Source organism: Mustela nigripes, chromosome 2, assembly GCF_022355385.1.
Source record: "Mustela nigripes isolate SB6536 chromosome 2, MUSNIG.SB6536, whole genome shotgun sequence".
NCBI lineage: Eukaryota > Metazoa > Chordata > Mammalia > Carnivora > Mustelidae > Mustela > Mustela nigripes.
In genome coordinates this window covers 181,979,974-181,987,047 of record NC_081558.1, presented here as the reverse complement: position 1 = coordinate 181,987,047, position 7,074 = coordinate 181,979,974, and the positions used below count along the sequence as shown (strand labels likewise).

The following is a 7,074-nucleotide window of genomic DNA, read 5'->3' as shown; positions in this document are numbered from 1 at the left end:
AGAGGGAGTCATTTTGTGTTTATGTAGTGAAATTAGATTGACCCCACCCCTCCCAGAGGAACTTACTTGCAAAGCCTAGATACAAGGGCGGGTCAGGCCAGGTAAAGACATCCAATCAGTGGGGCGCACATATATCTTCTAGGGTAAATTGAAATTCAATTGGCCACCCGTGTGTTACCTAGCAGTTTTTTTCTGTGTGTGGCAGACCTAGCATGATGGTGCAGTTTTCCCTGTGTATTGCAACCTCATTGGACACCTGTGTATAGCCTGGCTAAACTACCTCTATAAAAGTATGTCTGTGAGGCTAGGAGGGGTCGCCTCTTTGCAAGAGATGGCTGTGACTGGTCAGTTTGATTCTCGATGCTTGGTGCAAAATAAAGCTTTGCTTGACCTTTGCTTTGTATCAGTCTTGCTCCTTTGATTACGGACCCTAACATTAGAGGGGGCACCCAGACCAAACAATGAGAATTGAGCCAGCATTGGAATTTTTGGGAAAAGCCTCTGGAGGCATTGGGATCTTGGGTATTGGGATCTTGTCTGTCTGGTTGGAGCTCCAGGGTACGGCCCACCAGGGAGAAGCTTGATGCAGCCATGCTCCCCAGGGCTGGAGTGGATACAGGGCCACCCCATCCCTCTGCTGATAGATCAACAGGGGGTTCGAGTCCCCCTGCGCGGATGGGGGATTCAAGTCCCCCTAGATGGTCAGGGGGTTCAAGTACCCCTGGTCTGTCTCTGGGTGTTTGAGTCCCCATGGGCAGTCAGGGAATCGCTGGGGGATTCAAGTCCCTCTGGATGGTGGCCAGGGCGTTCAAGCCCTCTAGATGGTTGAGGGGTTTGAGGCCCGTAGGTGGTTGGGCAATAAAGAAAGCCCCCACCAGTGGCAGGTTCTGGTTAAGAATCATTGGGCCTGCGGTTGTCTTTGCCTGGTTCTCTTGTTGTCTGTTGTGTTGTTTGTTGTATTTGGAGAAATGGGACAAATGGGGAATTCCTTGCCTTTTCTGGCCTAATGTGGACTACCTAGCCCCTCCCCCTTGCTGGTGGGAGAGCATTGCATCTGAAGTGGAGACGGTTATTTGTCTGTCTCAAGGTTTTAATGGGTAATTGTTAAAGTGGCTTCCAAAGTCTTTGGTAATCTGAAACTGTGAAAGGTTGCTTGAATGACAAATGGAATTAAATTTGTTGGACATTAAGGTCTTAACCAAATGGGATAAAATATTAGAGAGTTGGCTGCTGGAACTGGGTTTGTGCTTTTGAAATCTGCTGGTGAACACGTTTTGTGCTTAACTGATTCATAAATTTGCCTTCTAAGAATTCTCTTGTAAAATGACTTCTGCCTTAAAGGAAATTCATATGGAAAGACTTTCAGAACAAATACTGGTCTTTGATACATTGAAATCCTGGAACTGAAATGGGTAAGAATTTACAGAAGTAAAAGCTGCATTTGGACTAAACCAGAATTATTAACATGGGACTAGGTGAACTGAAAGATTGTAATGTTGTATCTCTTAATGTTTTGTCTTATTTTAAATATTAATGGTTCTTTAATGTTTGCTCTTCCAGACTAGGTAAACTTTTTCTTAAGTTATCTATAACTTACAGAGATAAAAATGTAGTCATTTGTAAACAAATCAAGGTATTCAACTCTTTCCCTCTATCTGAACCCTCTGAAACCAAAAGGTCTCAACAATTATTCTTTCTTCCATGGCAATCAGTTATTTGCATAAGTTCAATAAGAATCTCTTCTCCTTGTAACAGGACACCATTGGAAACACTGGTTATTTTACCATGGTGTTGACTGGAATGTCATATTTGAAAAGACTCAGATATGACTAGACAGCTTAAAAGAACTAGGGTTGACTTTATAAAACCTGGAACCGTAAAGCCCTTTGGAACTGTTGGCCTGATACCTTGCTTACAGAATTCCCAGCAGCCTCACCAGGTGAGTAAAGGATGTTACTTCCTGGCAGGTGCAGGAACCTCAGGATTCTTTGGGGGCCTCAGGAAAAGGAATTTGCCCAAATCGACAGGTATTGTAGGCAGGTGTGATGTCAAGTATGTAGCTTGGCTTCTGGCCTGGAGAGGCTATTATAACTTCAACCTAGAGATTCCTTATGAGAAGTTCCAGCAAAGCAGATTCTAAAAGATTTATATGATCCCTCACTGTTCTTGCTGAGCTTATGTAAATAATTAGGCCAAGCTTGTTAAAACTGGACTTGTTTTTCAAATAAATTAGTCCTGATTTGGCTATCTCTGAAAACGAGGGCTATTTTAGAGAGTAGAATTATGTTTTAATAACACACCTTTATAGATGTTAAATTCTAGATTTGATTGTCTTTAAATGTTTGTTTACTTAAGCTAGACAACGTGAGGTAAACTTCAGGGATAGCTCATTTAGATGATCTTGCTTTGCCAGTCAGTCAGCCCCAGATATAGGAAACTTCAGAAAATTGAAGGATTTGAAGGGAAGAATCTGACTGAGTTAGTGGGAATAGCAGAAAAGTTGTTTAACAACAGGGATGCACAAGAGGATGAAAAACAGACCAAAAAAAAAAAAAAAAAAAAACTGGTTAAGGTTTTGGCATTACATGAGGTGGGGAGGAGAAGAGTAGGGGATAGTAAATGGAAGGAAAAGCCTAAGCACAGAGAAGGCAGGCAGGAAGACTTAGATTCAGATCAGTGTGCTTACTGTAAGGAAAAAGGACACTGGGCCAGGGAGTGCCCCAGAAGGAAGACAGCAACACTTGCATCAGAAACTGAAGGGGCCATGGTTCGGAACCCCTCCCTGAATCTTGGGTAAAAATTGAAGTGGAGGGGAAATCAGTTGATTTTTTTGGTGGACACAGGAGCCCAATTTTCATCATTACTAAACCTATGGGAAAACTATCTGGAGAGGAAGTTTGGGTACAAGGAGTAAATGGCACAGAGAGACATAAATGGACAACAGAAAGGACTTTAAATTTGGCCTCGGGAGTAGTTAAACATCGATTTTTGGTCCTCCCTAATGCTCCATATAACTTGATGGGAAGAGATCTCCTCCACAAGTTAAGAGCTGGCATTCAGTTCTTGGAAGGAGGCATGACTGTAACCTTGAGACAACCCACTGTACAAGTGCTTATGGCAGCAGTAGATGAATACCTCCTTTATGAGCCAGTCTCAAAACCAGAGGAGACAAAGGCGGGGAGCTTTCTCCAAATCCTACAGGATGAGTTTCCCGAGGTCTGTGCAGAAGGGAAGCCCCCTGGCTTGGCCAAGGAACAACCTCCAGTGGTGGTACAATTAAAGGTGACAGCTACGGCTGTTCACGTTTGGCAGTACCCCCTTCCCCAGGAAGCAAAGGAAGGGATCAGAAAACACATTAACCACCTCCGAGGAGATGGGATCCTAGTTCCTTGCAAATCTCCGTGGAACACACCTTAGCTGCCCATCAAAAGGCCGAAACTGGGGAGTACCGACCCGTCCAGGACTTGTGGGAAGTTAATAAACAGGTTGAAGATATCCACCCAACAGTGCCTAACCCCTATACCCTACTGTCCCTCCTGGGCCCTAGAAGAACTGTGTATACAATCTTAGATCTCAAGGATGCATTTTTTCTGCATGTCTTTAGCAAAGGAATTCTCAGCACCATTTTTGCTTTTGAGTGGTCCAACCCACAGAAAGGATTCCAAGGTCAGTTCACCTGGACAAGACTTTCCCAAGAATTCGCCCACTATTTTCGATGAAGCCCTACATGAGGATTTGCATAAGTACAGAACTTCCAACCCAGGAGTCACTCTGTTACAGTACATTGATAACTTGCTAGTAGCCACTGAGGACTATGAGTCATGTTTGTGGGGGACAAGAACTCTCTTACAGACTCTGCAGGAAAACGGGTATCAGATGTCAGCGAAGAAAGCACAGCTCTGTCAGAGCCATGCCACTTATCTAGGCTTTGATCTCCACAAGGGAGTGCATTCACTGTCTGAGTCCAGGAAACAGGTGATCACCCGATACCCCTGCCCCACCACGTCCCAACAAGTGAAGGAGTTTCTTGGGATGGTGGGATATTGTAGGCTGTGGATACTGCGGTTTGCGGAGATTGCCCAACCTCTGTGAACTGGCAAAAGGAGGGCTAACTATAAGAGAGTGGACAGCTGAGTCAGAAGGAGCATTTTGGGAATTACAAACAGCCTTACTGAGTGCCTCAGCATTGGCCATCCCAGATGTTACCAAGCCCTTCTACTTGTATGTGGATGAAAAAGCAGGGGTGGCCAAAGGAGTTTTAACTTCAACTCTGGAGCCTTGGCAAAGGCCAACAGCCTATCTTAGCAAGAAACTAGATCCAATAGCAGCTGGGTTCCCCCCGTGCCTCTGCATAATTGCTGCCATGGTCAAGGATGCAACTAAATTGACTTTGGGTCAAAATCTCATCTTGACCACCACCCACGTTATCGAGGGCCTTCTCCGGACTCCACCCGACTGATGGATGATGAACACCCGAGTGACAGGGTATTAGGCCCTCCTCCTCAACAAACCAAGAGTGACCTTCCAGCCCCCGGTGATGCTAAATCCAGAAAAGGGCCTATTAACATCAGAAGGAAAAGGAATTAAAAACAGAGAAGAAATATTGGCTCTCCTCCAGGCTATTTGGGACCCAAAGAGGTGGCTGTTATGCATTGTTTGGGACACCAAAAGGGGACTGATCTGATTTCAAAAGGAAACCACTTAGCAGATCAAGCCACAAAGCAAGCAGCCTGAGAAACAGTGTAAGAACTGATTACACTCCCAGCTCCAGCCCTACCAGAAAAACTGAACTACTCAAAAGAAGATTTAAAGTATTTACAGAAATGGGTTAAATTGGACTATGAAGGGGACTGGGCTAAGACTAAAGCAGGAAAAGTAATTCTTCCTCGAATACTAGGTAAGAAGTTAGTGGACCAGATACATCAGGGTACTCATTTGGGGATACGCAAACTCAAGGACCTTATAGGCAAGCAATTCCAGTTTCTAAATTAGGGCATATGGTTCAGGATGTAGTTGATATATGTGCTCAATGCCAGGAAGTTAATGTGGGAAGAACTAAAATGGGAAGAGGGAAAGGAGAAAGAGGTAAGGAACCAGGAATTTATTGGGAAATAGATTTTACAGAAATGAAACCTGGAAAATATGGGCACAAGTATATGTTAGTTTTTGTAGATACATTTTCAGGCTGGGTAGAGGCTTTTTCCACCAAACATGAGACAGCAGGAGTGGTAGCCAAAAAGCTACTAGAATAAATAATTCCTAGGTTTGGGCTGCCTCTCGTGATCGGGTCAGACAATGGCCCTGCATTTGTGAGTTCAGTCTCACGGGCATTGGCCAAAGCTGTGGGCACAAATTGGAAACTACATTGTGCCTATTGGTCCCAGAGTTCCGGAGAAGTAGAGAGAATGAACCAGACTCTTAAAGAGACCTTGACAAAACTAATTCTGGAGACTGGCAGTGGATGGGTGGATCTCCTTCCTTTCGCCCTCCTCAGGGCACGATGTGCACCCTGTTTGAACAGGGTGACCCCATTTGAGATTGTCTTTGGGAGACCCCCCCATACTTGACTACAAGAGGTTGCCCTAACAGAAATGACTGATCAGTCTGTACTCCGGTCACTGCAGGCATTATAGTCTGTCTTAAATAAAGCCCATGCAGGGATCCGGACTACCCACACTGGTACGGAGACAGAGGTGGAACCACATCCTTACCAACCCAGGGACTTGGTTTGGATACGTCACTATCAAGTGGGGAACTTGGAGACTCACTGGAAGGGACCATTTACTATTATCCTGACTACCCCCATGGCAGTAAAAGTAGAAGGCATTAGAGCCTGGGTTCATGTGGGTCACGTCAAATGAGCTGAGAGTAAGGATGCCCCCCAGAGATGGAAGTTGCAGCCGACAGACCCTGCTGACCATGGACTAAAGCTAAGACTAAAAAAACTGTGAGTTCATTGTTGCTCCTATTGTTACCTGTTTATGTAAAGTATAGGTAGGAAATTAGGAAAAATGGAAAAGGTTCTATGAAGCGGTAAATTGCTAACTCATCAGCCGACTGTGTACTAGTGTCATTTGTACAAAAGAAAACTAGAGCGATAAAAATGTTAGACTTACATGCTCAATATAACCCCTTACAACCAGAGAACATAGAACTGGCTGAAAAGTCAAGGATTTGACTAATCTCCAAAGAAAAGGGGGGAATGTAAGGGCCTGGTTGGCCAGAGGGAGTCATTTTGTGTTTATGTAGTGAAATTAGATTGACCCCACCCCTCCCAGAGGAACTTACTTGCAAAGCCTAGATACAAGGGCGGGTCAGGCCAGGTAAAGACATCCAATCAGTGGGGCGCACATATATCTTCTAGGGTAAATTGAAATTCAATTGGCCACCCGTGTGTTACCTAGCAGTTTTTTTCTGTGTGTGGCAGACCTAGCATGATGGTGCAGTTTTCTCTGTGTATTGCAATCTCATTGGACACCTGTGTATAGCCTGGCTAAACTACCTCTATAAAAATACGTCTATGAGGCTGGAAGGGGTCGCCTCTTTGCAAGAGATGGCTGTGACTGGTCAGTTTGATATCTCGATGCTTGGTGCAAAATAAAGCTTTGCTTTGTATCAGTCTCGCTCCTTTGATTATGGACCCTAACAATATGTTCTATGATTCCAACTATATAACATTTTTGGAAAAGGAAAAACTATGGAATAGTAGAAATGTCAGTAGTTACTAGGGGTTATGGTGGAAAGAAGGGTAAATAGGCAAAGCACAGAAGATTTTTAGGTCAGTGAAAGTACTCTGTATGATATCATAATGGTAGATACATTTGTCCAAACCCATGTAATGTGTAGCACCAAGAGTGAACCTTTGATATATACTATAGACTCTGAGTGATAATGACATCTCAATGTAGATTTATCAGTTGTAAATATGTACCACTCTGGAGGGGAAGTTGATAGTAGGAAAAGACACTGCAGAGGGAGGGGACAGGGAATGTATGGAACTCTCCATAATTTTAGTTCAATATTTCTTTGAATCTAAAACTAATCTAAAAATAGTATGTTAAAAAATAAAGGGGA

At 43.9% G+C, this 7,074-nt stretch overlaps 1 pseudogene; it reads right to left on the bottom strand.

Moving 5' to 3' along the window:
• Positions 1 to 2,766, bottom strand: part of LOC132010605 (elongation factor 2-like) — an 81,876-nt pseudogene extending 79,110 nt beyond the window's left edge.
• Positions 2,767 to 7,074: the final 4,308 nt, after the last annotated feature.